General features: G+C 46.4%; 1 long non-coding RNA gene and 1 pseudogene across 1 annotated transcript; one reads left to right on the top strand and one right to left on the bottom strand.

Moving 5' to 3' along the window:
* Positions 1-6,700: 6,700 nt before the first annotated feature.
* Positions 6,701-7,845, bottom strand: LOC123143523 (uncharacterized). The gene is made up of 2 exons (XR_006470908.1): positions 7,247-7,845; positions 6,701-7,152 (listed from the first exon to the last, which is right to left on the bottom strand). It is a non-coding gene; the product is annotated as an uncharacterized lncRNA (long non-coding RNA).
* Positions 7,846-8,005: 160 nt separating this feature from the next.
* On the top strand, positions 8,006-9,487 carry LOC123142432 (indole-3-acetic acid-amido synthetase GH3.8-like; annotated as a pseudogene).
* Positions 9,488-16,838: the final 7,351 nt, after the last annotated feature.

The raw sequence follows: 16,838 nt of genomic DNA, 5'->3' as shown, positions 1-16,838 counted from the left end.
TATAGTCGTCCAATATATCGATCTTTACGTCTCGACCATTTCCAGACTCCTTGTCATGTCCCCGATCTCATCCGGGACTCCGAACTCCTTCGGTACATCAACATACATAAACTCATAATAAAACTGTCATCGTAACTTTAAGCGTGTGGACCTTTGGGTTCGAGAACTATGTAGACATGACCGAGACACCTCTCCGGTCAATAACCAATAGCGGGACCTAGATGCCCATATTGGCTCCCACATATTCTACGAAGATCTTTATCGGTCAGACCGCATAACAACATACGTTGTTCCCTTTGTCATCGGTATGTTACTTGCCCGAGATTCGATCGTCGGTATCTCGATACCTAGTTCAATCTCATTACCGGCAAGTCTCTTTACTCGTTCCATAATACATCATCCCGTAACTAACTCATTAGTCACAATGCTTGCAAGGCTTATAGTGATGTGCATTACCGAGTGGGCCCAGAGATACCTCTCCGACAATCGAAGTGACAAATCCTAATCTCGAAATACGCCAACCCAACAAGTACCTTTGGAGACACCTGTAGAGCACCTTTATAATCACCCAGTTATGTTGTGACGTTTGGTAGCACACAAAGTGTTCCTCCGGTAAACGGGAGTTGCATAATCTCATAGTCATAGGAACATGTATAAGTCATGAAGAAAGCAATAGCAACATACTAAACGATCGGGTGCTAAGCTAACGTAATGGGTCATGTCAATCACGTCATTCTCCTAATGAGGTGATCCCGTTAATCAAATGACAACTCATGTCTATGGCTAGGAAACATAACCATCTTTGATTAACGAGCTAGTTAAGCAGAGGCATACTACTGACACTCTGTTTGTCTATGTATTCACACATGTATTATGTTTCCGGTTAATACAATTCTAGCATGAATAATAAACATTTATCATGATATAAGGAAATATATATAATACTTTATTATTGCCTCTAGGGCATATTTCCTTCATTCTGAGCATCCAAGAGCCATTGTGGATTGCCAGTGAACGAAATTTGTGAAGGTTTGGAAGTCTACCTTGAAGACTTACCAGAGTGATTGGGCGAGGACTGTGTGTTCTTAGCTCAAGGGGAATAAGGTGAAGACGCGGTCTTCTGAGTTAAATCTCAGCCCCCCTAACCAGACGTACAATTGTCATAGCAACAACAACTGGAACTGGTCTACCAAATCCTTGTCCTCACCAAGCAACTGGTTCTATCCTTCTCATCTCTTTACTTTACAGTTTGTCTTCATGAAGTCATTGCCTACTTGCATGATCTGATTGTCTTCACTGTGTGAAGACTGTTGTTTTCTGGCTTCATACCATCTTCCATCTTGATCCACACTACCTAGCTGCTGATAGTCTTCGTGCTTTCACTTCATTGCTTACTTGACTATGGCTTGCCTAGTGTAGCCTACCTTCCGCTGCATATCAATAGGTTCATTTCTACTGTTTGTCTTCAAAACCCCCGTGTTTTGAAGACTTCCATAAAAATCGCCTATTCACCCCCCCTCTAGTCGATAACTAGCACTTTCAAGTTCATCTTATCAACATGTGGCCTAGTCGCACTATTTCTCATGAAACTCCCATTGAACGTCTCTTCCATGTCACACCTGACGACACTACCCTTCGTGTGTTCGGTTGTGCGTGTTGGCCAAACCTTCGTCCCTACAACACTCACAAACTTATGTTTCGCTCAAAACAATGTGTCTTCCTTGGCTATAGTGCACAACACAAGGGTGTCAAGTGTCTAGATGTTTCAACTGGTCGTGTATATATTTCTCATGATGTTGTTTTTGATGAAACACAGTTTCCCTTCGAAAACCTACATCCCAATGTTGGCGCCCTTCTTCGAAAGAAGATTCTTCTCCTTCCTTCTCATTTATCCGGAGTACATTGTGTGGGCAATGATGATTGTGTTGATTCAATTGAGACTAATCCTCCTAACCATGTATCTGAGTGTGCTGCTACAGGTGATAACAGTGCTGAAAAAGGCGCTCCAAATGATGCAAATTTGATGAAAAATGGCGCATGTACACGTTATGTTGGTGCTCCAGGCTATAAGGAGCGATCCTCCTCGGGATCTGCCCCTCTGATCATGCGAGGGCCGACAGCATCTGCCTCGGGATCAGGTTCCCGTCAGGCAGACCCATGTACCGCACCAGCCTCTGGTCCGAGTCGTCCCAGTATCGACACGCGGTCGGTCTCTGCTGGGTCTGAGCCTCCCTCCTAGTTTGCCCCTGACACTCGCGTCTACACCAGGCGGACCCCACACCTGACCAAGGCGCCCGCCGCGCGCGCGCGATCCGAGCCCACAGTGGCTGGATCCCCCGAATCTTCTGCGCTCGCCTCTTCTTCACTTGTTGCTTCTTCGACCGCAAACGATCCGGTGGACGAGGGGAATCTAGCAGCTGCCTCGGGATCCCCTGATTCTGTCCAGGACCATGCAGCAGCATCCGCTGGGACCGGATCTTCTGTGCATACTCCGCCATGCACCCGTCTTCGCACAGGTGTTATTCAAACCACTAATTACAAAATAAATTTTGGCTTGGCTGCATCCACAGGAGAACCGCGCACACATCATGAGGCCCTTGCTGATACAAAGTGGAAGGAAGCAATGGATGATGAGTTTCACGCTCTCCAGAAAAACAACATGTGGCATTTGGTTCCATTGCGACCAGGTAAAAACGTGATTGATTGCAAATGGGTGTTTCGAATAAAGAGGAGGTCAGATGGTACTATTGATCGTTACAAAGCTAGGCCTGTTGCAAAGGGGTTCAAGCAGAGGTACGACATTGATTACGCGGATACATTTAGCCCTGTTGTTAAAGCTGCCACTATTCATCTTGTCCTAACCATAGCTGTATCCAGAGGATGGAGTCTTAGATAGCTAGATGTGCAGAATGTGTTTTCTTCATGGTGTTCTGGAAGAGGAAGCTTACATGAAGCAACCTCCTGGGTTTGAAGATAAGAACAAACCTTTTCATGTTTGCAGGCTTGATAAATCTCTCTATGGATTGAAGCAAGCTCCTCGCGCATGGTACTCTCGTTTGAGCACAAAATTGCAGCAACTTGGTTTTGTTCCTTCAAAGTCTGACACATCATTATTCATTTACAAGAAGTACAATGCATTGATCTTTCTGCTCATCTATGTTGATGATACCATTGTTACAAGCTCCTCAGATGATGCAGTAAAGGCTCTCTTGTCAGATTTTAACTCAGAATTTGCTCTCAAGGATCTAGGGGACTTGCACTTCTTCCTTGGAATTTAGGTCAAGAAAAACAGAGAAGGTGGTCTTCACCTTTCCCAAGAGAAATATGCAATTGATCTTTTGAGCAGAGTTGGCTTGCATGGTTGTAAACCTTCGCCCACACGATTGTCCTGTTCAGAAAAACTTTCTCTTGCTGAAGGAGAACTTTTGAGCCAAGAGGATGGTAGTAGATACAGAAGCTTAGCCGATGCACGTCAGCATATAACTCTCACAAGACCCGACATTTCCTTTGCCGTCAATAAGGTTTGTCAATTTCTTCATGCACCTACTACTGCTCATTGGACTGCAGCAAAACGCATACTGAGATATGTGAAGAACACTTTGAGTATTGGGCTAACTTTCAGCAAGTCTTCATCCACTCTTGTGAGTGCTTTCTCTGATTCAGACTGGGCAGGCTGTTTGGATGACAGAAGGTCCACATGTGGTTTTGCTATTTTCTTTGGTCCTAATCTTATTTCCTGGTGTGCAAAGAAACACGCTACAGTTTCCAGATCAAGCACTGAGGCAGAGTATAAGGCATTAGCAAATGCCAGAACAGAAATTATTTGGGTAAGGCTATTCTTAAGGAACTTGGACTACATAACACACATACTCCTTGACTTTGGTGTGACAACCTTGGGGCTACATACTTGTCTGCTAATCCTGTTTTTCATGCAAGAACCAAGCATATTGAGATTGATTATCATTTTGTGAGAGAAAGAGTTGCTAATAAGGAACTGGATATTCAAATTGTTCACTCAAGAGATCAAGTTGCAGATGGCTTTACAAAAGCTTTGTCCACAAGACCATTTGAAGAGTTCAAGCGTAATCTCAACTTGAGGAGTTCAGATTAAGGGAGGGTGTTAAACATGTCATATGTTGGGCCGGGCGAGCTTTCCTCTGTTTAAGTTGTACTAGTCTCTATCTTAACCTGTTGTACTAGTCTCTATCTTAACCTCCTGTAATCTGTTTCCTCCTCTCTGTCGGTTATTCTCCTAATTGAACACGTTTGTAAACCTATTGAGAGGATCTCCCTCATCACGTAATATAACTCACGCGGGCTCCCTCCTAGGGAGTTCAGACGCTTCATTATTCCTTACATGTGGTGCCACGTGGGTAAGTGATTAAACCAACACCACTGAAGTTCATCGTGCACCTTAATTTCCCATTGCATCCCAGGCCTAATTAGCTGAAACATGTGGAAAGACCTCAAAGAGAGTGAGCTCAACATGGAAGGCAAGAATGGGATCCGGGGAGATCAGAAAAATCAAAGAAAGCTCGTCCATAGTTGCTTGCTCCTTTGAAACTTCTTTTTATAGAGCTAGGTAGTTACATGAGGTACATGCGCTGCACATCATGTTAATTTATATGCTACTACAAACACTTTAATTTCATTGCTGCTACTGCATGTCATATTTCTGAAAAGAAGTAAAGATTTGGTACTTGGAAGTACGTAATCAATTAGGATGAATTGAGGGGATTGAGCCAGCTAAAGGGCGTTGAGTTTAGCTGACTCTAATGAAAGAATCCCAGAGCTAACCACTTCATTTATTGAAGACGAACCCACTGTAATATAGATGACCTCGTAGTACATTTGTGGGTAGGCGTCCGGGTACCATTGTTGCAGTATTTAACGTGTGCTATGTTTCCGGGTGCTCCCGGGAAACACGATATCATCAGTGCTTTTGCATGGTTTATAGGTGCACAATGGTGGACTTGATCTACCAAAATTTGGCATTGGATAGGTTTTGTTTGTTCATGATACACTATAGCTGAGTGCTTAACTTGAGTGCACGTTGAGTTAGAAGAGTTAGAAGACAAGCACCGAGTGGGATTAACTGAACTTGAAACATAAACATCACGATCATGATGGTGGCCATCGAGATAATTAAGCAACAATCGGTAACGTCGCCAGGACGCCAGCTGCTCGATCGTTAGATCTACATGAATCGGAAGATTTCACGACGTTACTCAAAGATATGACCCTCAACACAATTCCTTCTATCTAGACGATATATGGAATTAACATTGAGCTCACTACCTAATTGAGTGAAAACCTACCCTTCAAAGTAGTAGAGTTCTTCTCCATTTACTACCTGCGCTTCGCCAAAGGATTTAGTTGCACATATCAATGTGGATAGCAAGAAACACAATGCTGGCACAACTCCTAATTAAACTTGCATCAAGGCAGTACCAGCTTGTTGCTAATTTTTGTTTGTCGTAAAAAGTAATCACAAAATATGAACACATGAGAATGGATCGATCTTTCACTAAGAACTCAATTCTTATCAGCTAAAATGCACCAGGAACTATACTGAGAATTTGAGAGGGCCATGGGTTCCTGAGCTATGGGCAGTATGCTTTATTTTGTTGATCAGGCACCTACCATCTTCCTCCTTGTACCTTCATCTCCTCGTCCACCGGCCAGCCCTATCCCACACAGGGCGGCGCTCCTTACCGTCTTGCCCTAGTGACTACTTCGTTGATCTAGAGCCTAGCCCGTCTTCCTCTGTGGCCAATGAGATCTTGCTGCTCATGCCATGCCCGGATTGTGGCAATTCAGCCAGTGGGGAATCTATTTAGCTTCCATCCCTGATGATGGTGTGGAATTCAATGTAATTCCACCATGGATGTCAGGCTGTAATTGTAGACATGTGCCTGAGTGTTTGAAACTTATTTGATCTGTTAATCTTAAATCGCCGTTTTTTATATAATTTCACAGGTGTTTGCTTTGCTCGGAGTGCTCTATTCAGATCGGTTGCTTGGATGCCAATTCAGTGCAACTTCCAGCAAAAGAACTGAATCCAAAGAGCAGATGGTTGCTGAAACCAAAGAGAGGGAAAGGCTTGCAGCTCTTCAAGAAGCCATGTTGCAAGGTCAACCCATTACTGCTGGTGCGAAAAAAGGTTTGTTGCCAGTGTGTCCACAATGCCAACTGAATCTCAACTGGTAGATGTGGCACAAAGTTGTCTCTTTCGAGAAGTGATCTAGCTAGTGTTACTCCTCCTAGTGTGCAAGTAGATGTTCAGGCTGCACCCCCTACCGCTGGTGAGCCAAGTGCTCATCTTGTTTATTCAGGCACTTGCTCTAGGACTCAACATGCCAATCTTTTTGCACCAGTGTTCCCATGGATGTCAAGCTGCAATCATAGACACGTGCATGTGTGTTTAAAACTTATTCGATCTGTGTTTATCTAGTGCATTCCATTTGCCTTAATCTTAAATCGCGGTTTTGTAATGCAGATGCTCTGCAGCTTGGTCATAGCAAATAGTGTTGTGCATTACTGAAACACAGGCTGGAGTTGGGCATAAAGACTGAAACACAAGCCCATTCTCCAGTATTTTTTGGAATAGGTAATTCCTGGTTTTCTAGTTTATACGTATGTAGGTGCCATCTCCACTAAAGATGGTTCAAACTACTACTCCAGTACATACTAATAAAACTTGACACAGGGTAGTTCAAACTACATACTAATAAAACTAGATCAAGTTGGTGACAAACATCAGATGCTTCTAAACAAGCAAGGGGCATCGCTTCCTACTCCTAGGGCACACGATTAATCGTCAGACGGGTACAACTGAGGTTCACACGATGACACGGGCACACCAAGCACCTCGTCCGTCACTTACCGTCAACGGCAAGAGCGAGCTTCCAGGCAAGGGCGGCCTGCAGGCCGGCCACCTATGCCCGGGGCTCCTGCTCGCGCCGGAGAAGCTCGTGCCGCCGCAGATCCTGCTCCTCCTTCATCTTCTTCTGCTTCGGCCGCCTGAGATTGTTGTGCAGCAAGAACACCCTGTACGACGCTGCGATCGGAGAGAGGGAAGTCACCAACATGAACAGAGCGCGTCGAAGGACTGCCCAAAGGTCACCGCCGGCGCCGGGATCTGCCATCTGCCTTCGAGAGAGAAAAATAAGGGGAGAGAGGATTAGAACTTTAGAAGAAGAAGATGGGAGAGAAGGGGAGCGGAGGAGAAGAAACAGAATCTTACGGCCGATGTGGCGAGCGAGGTGATCCGTCGAGGAGCTGCGCCGGAAGGGGAGAAGTGCCGGCGAGAAGAGGTGCGCCGGTCGCCGGGAGAGCTCTGGAGCTGATCTGGGGGAAGAGAGAGGGGAAAGTGGTCCAGGGCAAGAAAGAAACTGCTGGAAGCTTCCTGAACCTGAGAGGGGCTCTCACGGTCATTCCAACGGTGACCGTTCGATCAGATGCTAGTTTCGATCCTGTCCGTTCATTGCTGCTCACTGTGTCCTGCTCACAGCAGTGACACTACCCTCACTCGCTGCCGGCTTTGACTGCGCGTGGCCCTCCTCCTCTACTTCTTTTCTCGGCCCCGTGTATCAGGGACACAGCCAGGTAGCCCTTGTGGTCTGATTTACGAAGGGAGGGAGGGGATGCGGTGGTTCGGCATGTGATTTGGGACATTGGGTAGGGGCATTCTCGACTCCTCTTGTCAAATCCTTCGTCTCCTTCGTGAAACGCCTAGGAATTTTACGAAAGAATAACGATATATATCTACTAAACTCTTTTGGATCAACCAAGTTTGATGTTTGGCTTTAAGCTAAACTTAACTTTTTAAGTTGAATTGGCTTCCTTCGATTACCAGATTTCTTTCGGTGCCCTAAGGACTACTCACTCTGTCTCATAATATAAGGAGTTAAAAGCACCGGGAGTCCTACAACTTGCATCGAATGTGATGGTTTGGTCCTAGAACTTGCATTTTGATCCTACCCAATCCTTAAACTTGCATCAAATGTGCAAATTTGGTCTTGACCAATAACAGAGCGACAAGCGGACGCCTGGTGCTGACCCGGTCAGCGTGCGGCATTTTGCAAAGAGGCCCCTGCCTTTGGTTCGAATCTACCCGCAGGACACGCCAAAGTTCGCCACGAGGTGCTCCGCGTCGGCGCCGTGTTCGCCTCCGGCCTCCTGCGCGCGATCCGTTTCCTCCAGCTCAACTGGAAGGAGCTCGCCGCCGACATCGAGGCAGGCGCGCTCAGCCCACGCGTCACCGACGTGTCCGTGCGCGAGGCGGTTGCGGGCATCCTCCGGCCGGATCCCGAGCTCGCCCAGTTCGTCCGGGACGAGTGCTGCAACGACGACTGGGCCGGCATCGTCAGGCGCATTTGGCCCCACACGTAGTATCTCGACGTCATCGTCACCGGCGCCATGGCGCAGTACATCGGGATCCTCAAGTACTACAGCGGCGACCTGCCCATGGCGTGCACGATGTACGCGTCGTCGGAGTGCTACTTCGGGCTCAACCTCCGCCCGCTCTGCGACCCTTCGGAGGTGTCCTACACCATCATGCCCAACATGGGGTACTTCGAGTTCCTCCCCGTGGACGAGGCGACCGGCGCGGCGTCGTGCGTGGACGCGGGCAACCTGGTGGACCTCGCCCGCGTGGAGGCCGGGCGGGAGTACGAGCTGGTGATCACCACCTACGCCGGGCTGAACCTGTACCGCGTCAGCGACGTCCTCCGCGTGACGGGGTTCCACAACGCGGCGCCGCAGTTCCAGTTCGTCCGCCGCAAGAACGTGCTGCTCTCCATCGAGTCCGACAAGACCGACGAGGCGGAGCTGCAGCTCGCCGTGGAGCGCGCGTCGGCGCTGCTCCGCCCGCACGGCGCGTCCGTGGCGGAGTACACCAGCCAGGCGTGCACCAAGAGCATCCCCGGCCACTACGTGGTCTACTGGGAGCTGCTGAGCACGGGCGCCGGCGCGACGGCGGTGGACAAGGCCACGCTGGACGCCTGCTGCCTGGAGATGGAGGAGGCGCTGAACACGGTGTACAGGCAGAGCAGGGTGGCGGACGGCTCCATCGGGCTGCTCGAGATCCGGGTCGTCCGGGCCGGCACGTTCGAGGAGCTCATGGACTACGCCATCTCCCGGGGCGCCAGCATCAACCAGTACAAGGCGCCCCGGTGCGTGACGTTCCCGCCGATCATCGAGCTGCTGGACTCGCGCGTGGTGTCCAGCCACTTCAGCCCCGCGCTGCGGCACTGAAACCCCGGCCCGGCGCTCCGGCTAGAGCGCGACGGCGGTCGTCCCACGAAGCACGACGACGGCTCCGCTGAATCGATTCACCCATTGAAAGTTTTGGCTGTTGCCGCCGGCGTCATCGGCTAGTAGTAGCACTAGCAGTAGAAGAAGGAGAGTGAGTGCCACCTTTGATGCTAGGAAATGCTAGGAATGAGGCTGGAATATGGTTAATGGTTGATGTAACAGTCCAATTACTGCCGGAGTATGATTAATGATTGATGGTTAATAGTTGATGTGCTTGTCTGTCTGTATCTATCTATCGGGAGTTGTGTGATTGTTCATTAATTCACGGAACATTGCCTCCAAAACCGTACGAGTTAGTGATAGTACTGTACTTGCAAGATATTTCCCCCAATTATTGTTCGCTAGCCGACACCTGCATAGACTAGAGGCCGATGCCGATTGTTCTTTCTTTCTTCATTATCCTGCCTTTGGCCTTTCCATTTTGCCACTGAGAATCCGTTGCTGCTGCTCGTTCGAAAGTGTTAGCAAGAGGAGCAGAATTAACCGCGTCACATGGCTCATCGCCGCAATAGTTGACGCGTTCGCGGCTTTTCGCCGTCGATGGACTTGTACTGCTTCAAGGACGGCGGTAATCTGATTGTCGATGATAGCTGTCTAGTCGGAGTTACGTATATGCGTTGTTCGATGTTGACACTTGATTAGACAAGATCGGCTTGATGATCAGGCCATGACAAGCGTTGCCCATTGCTAAATCATGCATGCCGGACCCAAGCACGATCCGGCTACATGCGAGGTCGGTCGTCAGGCCGTTCTTTTGTTTGAATGGTCTTTGGGGTACTGTTGCTAGTAGGAGCGGACCAGCATGCTTTCTTGACCAAAGGCAGGGGCCTCTTTGCAAAATGCCGCGCGCTGACCGGGTCGGCACCAGGCGTCCACTTGTCGCTCTGTAATTGGTCACGACCAAGTTTGCACATTTGATGCAAGTTTAAGGACTGAGTAGGGTCAAAATACAAGTTCTAGGATCAAACCATCACATTCGATGTAAGTTGTAGGACTCCCGGTGCTTTTAACTCTAATATAAGAGCAGGTTTTACAGTAGGGACGGAGGGAGTAATCAATGAACCGATAACGCCTTCGGTTCATATTCCTACTGGTCGGACCGCCAGTTGATCGGTTTGATTACTGGGTTTTCTACCATCAAATAATATAATTAGAGTCATAATATATGCTAATATAAAAATAAAATAGGATCAAATAGAAGGGGTTTCCTCTATTGGACAACAAAGGAGGGTAGTTGAGGTGCTTATCAGCAACGCCCATGACTTGGGATCGAATCCCACTACGTGCACCAATATTTTTCTCAGTTTCTCTCCACACTAGTTCGACGGCCCGGTTTATTAGCCAGTTTCATGAAAAAACTGCTCGGGCTGACAGGTTATCACTGGTCTAGTTGCGGGTCGGTCTTGTGTGCTTAAAAACCAGCATGGTAGCCAGTTCATATTTTTTTTGGCTTGAGCGTCGGTCTGGTTCCGTATTTTAAACTATGGTTGTAATTATATTAGCCCCCTCATTTCCCATGTTCGTCCCATCGTTCTCCACAATAGTTCGCCTGCCCGGTTTATTAGCCGGTTCCATGAAAAAAACGCTAGCTGCAATGGAGCCTGGGCGGTCGGTGGATCATATCTCAGGCGCGCGTGGGCGTGGTGCACATGCACTAGTAGAAAACAAGGCTTTGGTCCAGGCCTGAAAAGCCCATTAATCCCGATTCACTCACGAACCGGGATCAATGGGTGCATCGGTCCCGGTTTGTGAGGCCAGGGCGCCAGCCGGGCCTCTTGGGCCATTGGTCCCGGTTCGTCTGACCTCTTTGGTCCCGGTTCCAGGCACGAACCGGGACCAATGGGCCTCGCTCCTGGCCCACAACCATTGGTCCCGGTTGGTGGCTGGAACCGGGACCAAATGTGGTCCTTTAGTTCCGGTTCTAGCCACCAACCCCGACTAAAGAGTGGCCTATATATACCCCGAGCCCTGCCTGCGAGCAGAGCCATCGCTCTGTTTTCTTGGCCGACCGTGGGAGAGCTTTGTGCTGCTCTAGCTCACCTCCTATGCACATGAGGTGTTCGATGAAATGCCCGAGCCACACTTAAATTTCTCCTCTCGAAGCTCCTTGTCCAAACTCCATTTTCCTCGAGATTTGTCTAGGTTTAGCGATCCGCATCATGTCTGACACGTCTCCAACATATCTATAATTTTTGATTGTTCCATGCTATTATATTATCTATCTTGGATGTTTATGGGCTTTATTTTACACTTTAATATTATTTTTGGGACTAACCTATTGACCCAGAGCCCAGTGCCAGTTCCTGTTTTTTCCCTTGTTTCAGTGTTTCGAAGAAAAGGAATATCAAACGGAGTCGAAACGTAATGAAACCTTCTAGAGAAGTTATTTTTGGAAGGAAAGCAACCTGGTAGACTTGGAGTGCACGTCAGGAAAGAAACGAGGGAGCCACGAGGTAGGGGGCGCGCCCACCCCCCTAGGGCGCGCCCTCCACCCTCGTGGGTCCCTCGTTGCTCCCCTGACGTACTTCTTCCGCCTATATATCTCCATATACCCTAAAAACTTCGGGGAACAAAAGGGATCGGGAGTTCCGCCACCGCAAGCCTCTGTAGCCACCAAAAACCAATCGGGACCCTGTTCTGGCACCCTGCCGGAGGGGGGAACCCTCACCGGTGGCCATCTTCATCATCCCGGTGCTCTCCATGACGAGGAGGGAGTAGTTCACCCTCGGGGCTGAGGGTATGTACCAGTAGCTATGTGTTTGATCTCTCTCTCTCTCTCGTGTTCTTGATTTGGCACGATCTTGATGTATCGCGAGCTTTTCTATTATAGTTGGATCTTATGTTTCTTCTCCCCCTCTACTCTCTTGTAATGGATTGAGTTTTCCCTTTGAAGTTATCTTATCGGATTGAGTCTTTAATGATTTGAGAACACTTGATGTATGTCTTGCCGTGCGTATCTGTGGTGACAATGGGATATCATGTGATTCACTTGATGTATGTTTTGGTGATCAACTTGCGGGTTCCGCCCATGAACCTATGCATAGGAGTTGGCACACGTTTTCGTCTTGATTCTCCGGTAGAAACTTTGGGCCACTCTTTGAGGTTCTATGTGTTGGTTGAATAGATGAATCTGAGATTGTGTGATGCATATCGTATAATCATACCCACGGATACTTGAGGTGACATTGGAGTATCTAGGTGACATTAGGGTTTTGATTGATTTGTGTCTTAAGGTGCTATTCTAGTACGAACTCTATGGCTGCTTGTGACACTTATAGGAATAGCCCAACGGATTGATTGGAAAGAATAACTTTGAGGTGGTTTCGTACCCTACCATAATCTCTTCGTTTGTTCTCTGCTATTAGTGACTTTGGAGTGACTCTTCGTTGCATGTTCAGGGATAGTTATATGATCCAATTATGTTATTATTGTTGAGAGAACTTGCACTAGTGAAAGTATGAACCCTAGGCCTTGTTTCCTAGCATTGCAATACCGTTTACCCTCACTTTTATGATTAGTTACCTTGCTTTTTTATATTTTCATATTACAAAAACCTATATCTACCATCCATATTGCACTTGTATCACCATATCTTCGCCGAACTAGTGCACCTATACAATTTACCATTGTATTGGGTGTGTTGGGGACACAAGAGACTCTTTGTTATTTGGTTGCAGGGTTGGTTGAGAGAGACCATCTTCATCCTATGCCTCCCACGGATTGATAAACCTTAGGTCATCCACTTGAGGGAAATTTGCTACTGTCCTACAAACCTCTGTGCTTGGAGGCCCAACAACGTCTACAAGAACAAGGTTGCGTAGTAGACATCAAGCTCTTTGCTGGCGCCGTTTCCGGGGAGGTGAGTGCTTGAAGGTATATCTTTAGATCTTGCAATCGAATCTTTTTGTTTCTTGTTTTAGCACTAGTTTAGTTTATAAAAGAAAACTACAAAAAAATGGAATTGAGTTTATCACATACGCTTCATCTTTTTAATATCTTTCGTGAGTATGATGGAAAGGAAAATTGTGCCAAAGTGTTAGAAGAAGAATGTATTAAAATGTTTGGCACTAAATCTTTTAATAATGAGCATGATTGCAATGTTGTTAGTATGAACTCTTTGAATATCCATAGTACTAATGATGATTGCACTAGTTCTGATGAAAATGCCTCCTATAAACATGACAATTTTTGTGGAGTGCATTGGGTTTGCAAGTACACACCAAATAGGGAAGATAGATATTGCAAGAGGCACAAGTACTTAGAAACTAAATTGTTGCAAGAAAGGTTAGATGTTTGTGCTGAAAGATTCAATATTTATCGCCATCCTTATGAACTTTGCAATGAACATGGTCATTTAAAGCTCCAATGCTATTTGTTTTATGATCAAGTCGTGTCCAAAAATTGTGATAACTTGATTACCCTTGAGCATCATAAAGAGCTTAGTCTTCTTTTGGGTTATGAAGAAATGAAACGTATAACTGAGGGTATTCCAAAATTTAATCTCGATAGATTTCTTGATTTTGATCTAGAGGAAATTTATATGTATTGTGCGGTGAATTGCATTGAAAACCCTTATATTGCCAATTACATAAAGAAAAGAAAACAAATAGAGGATGAAGAGAATACTAATGAAAGGGAAGAGACTTACCAATATCCTCCTATTATTTCTTATGATGAATCAGGTAACGAGGAGGAGCCTTCTATTCAACCAATCTCATTAATAAGGAGCTCCAAAAAGAAGATTAAACCCACACATGATGTGAAGAAGAAAAAGAAAAGACGGAGAAGCAAAGGTAGAAAGGTATCCCTCCCAAATAATGTTGCTCCTATTACTCATTGTGATGATGATAATTGCTATACTATTGGTGCTATCCATACTATTAACGATGAGAGTGATTATGCCAATGATATGAAAAGGCCCAAGCTTGGGGATGCTATGTTTGCTGAAGATGATGTTTTTGAGAATATATTTGCTGCAATTAATGTTTGTCCCAAGCTTGGGGATGCTACGTTTAATGAAGATGACAGTTTTAGTCTCCCAAGTTTTGATATGCAAATTTATAATGATGATAGCATGCCTCCTACTTATGATGATTATATTGATGAAAGTGGGTTTGGAAGAGTGTCAACTTTAGGAAGTAATGATCCCACTATTTTGGAGGATGTTGAATCTTATAATATTTATGAAAGTGGATTTGGAGAGGTCATGACTTTATTTAGTGATGTATGCACTATTTCGGAAGAGGTTTCAATTGATTATGATGAGAACAAAGTTGCTACTTATGATGATTATTGTGATGAAACTTATGCTATAAAAAGTAGTGATGATTATATTTATAAAACTTGTCATGATTATGATTACCCTTTTGTAGGAGATATGCCCTAGAGGCAATAATAAATGATATTATTTATCTCCAAGTTCATAATTATGTTTTATGTTCCATGCTATAACTGCTATGGTTCTCGAGTCTGAATAACACGAGGCTCAGAGGAAGACTCATATGCACGTGTGGAATAATAAACGGTGAGAAGTATTCTTAGTCTGGCCTCTAAGACTAGCTCAAGTGTTGCATGATGGTTCTGTTTTCCTGATCATGGGCATGTCAATGGCAGCAACTTTGAGGGCACAATGTTAAGAGAACACTTGTGTTGAATCGACCCGGATTGATGTTATGCTATGAGATACTTTCGTCACAAGTTAATGGTTTATAACACATAGATAGTTAATGTTTCCATAATTCCTTAGACCATGAGAGTATCGAGTTTCTTCATGCTTGCTTCATGAACTTTGGGGTTTGTTAAACGTCATCCGTAACTGGATGGCTATTACGGCGGCTTACGGGTTCATGGCAAAGTATGTTAAGTAACTTGATAGCTCGAGATTGGGATTTGCTCCTCTGACGATGGAGAGATATACTAGGGCCCTCTCGGTGTTACGGTGTCCATCATCGTCTGGCCAGACACTTTGTGATTTGATCACGGGGATGCCGGAACACGAAACGAGAAAAGAGAACAAAACCGTTAACGAGGTAACTGGCATAGTGGACAAGTTGTTGATCCACGGAAATGCCAACATGTCTCACCTCGGGTATTTGTAACATATCACGAAGCAACAGGAATAGCACACGACAACTGGAGGTTCACTCGAATATTTATTCGTGTGGGTATAGGGGTCAATATGGGTGTCCACGGCTCCGATGTTGATCATTGATCGGAAGGCGTTCCGGGTCATGTCTATACTTCACCGAACCTATAGGGTCACACGCTCAAGGGTCATCTATCTGCTTAATACTAGACAGGGAGTCTGAGAGAAAATCACCGAAAAAGTTTCGGACACCGAAAAGTTTCAGACAGCGGAATCGTACCGCAGAGAGAGGTCATCGGATAAGTTTCGATGATACCGAAAAGTTGTTTCGGGATACACCACTAAGTCAAATTGGTTTCGGCACATGCCTGATAATTCTTGGAGGATGCCAGAATCATCCTGGAAGCTTTTTGGAATTTTCTGAGATAAAAACCGGAAATGTTCCGGAGCTGCCGGAGCCGCTTCAGATGCATTTCGCAGATGAAAATCATTAAAACCGGAATTGTTTCAGAACACGTTGAAAATCATTTTAGTGGGTACTGGAAATGTTCTAAGCCCACATAAATATTTTCAGTTCGAACGGACGCTGAAAAATGTTGTCGTGAATAGTGAAAGTGCTTTTTGGGATATTTTTGGAGAGCCACCTTTTTGGATTTGGTCAAAGTTCTAGAAGGAAGTGGCTTACAAGGGAAGGAACCCCATTTGGGGGGGGGGGCCTAGGGGTGGCCGGCCATGGGTGGTGGAGCTCCTTGGAGCTCCACATGGCATCCCATTTTGTCCTTAACACCCTCATGTGTGACTTAATGCATGGGGTTTTTTGGTAATTTGTGGAGGCACACTACCCCTTGGTTTTCTTATAAATAGAGGAGGTGAGGGCTGCCATCTCTTCATCCCTTGCTCTCATACATATGCCATGCATTATCTGGCTTCTTCTCTCCCTCCCATGAAAAGAGTTTCGTAGACTCGTAAGGCTGTCTGGGTTCCGGCAGGAACTAGTTCTGGACGGCGAAGCCCTGCCGGATAGATGACACCGTATGTGTGCAACTCTGTAGAGAGATCGTAGTTTCGGTCTTAGTTCGTATGTGCCTCCCAAAGGGCTGTCCGTGTGACCGTCCGAGTTTCGAAGGTCCTCCCGAAGGGCTGTCCGAGTGACCGTTCGAGTTTCGAAGGTCCTCCCGAAGGGCTGTCCGCGACACTGTCCGGGGGGCTGTTCGACCGCCTCCCGGAGGGCTGTCTGAGGAGCAGATGAGGGTATACATCCTCGCGGTTGGGAGGTTGTAAATCCTAGCTGCGGGGATCTGCACCGCCGATCGCCATCGACTCTACTTCCCGCTGCGCTACGAGTCGGTAACGAAAAAGATCAAACCATGTATGCAGTCTCCATAGTGGTCCTGGGCTGGTGCGTAGGTCGGAAATTTTTCGTTTTCTGTCGCAT

Source organism: Triticum aestivum, chromosome 6D, assembly GCF_018294505.1.
Source record: "Triticum aestivum cultivar Chinese Spring chromosome 6D, IWGSC CS RefSeq v2.1, whole genome shotgun sequence".
Taxonomy (NCBI): Eukaryota; Viridiplantae; Streptophyta; class Magnoliopsida; order Poales; family Poaceae; genus Triticum; species Triticum aestivum.
The sequence above is the reverse complement of the archived record's forward strand: the minus strand, read 5'-3'. Positions and strand labels throughout refer to the sequence as shown.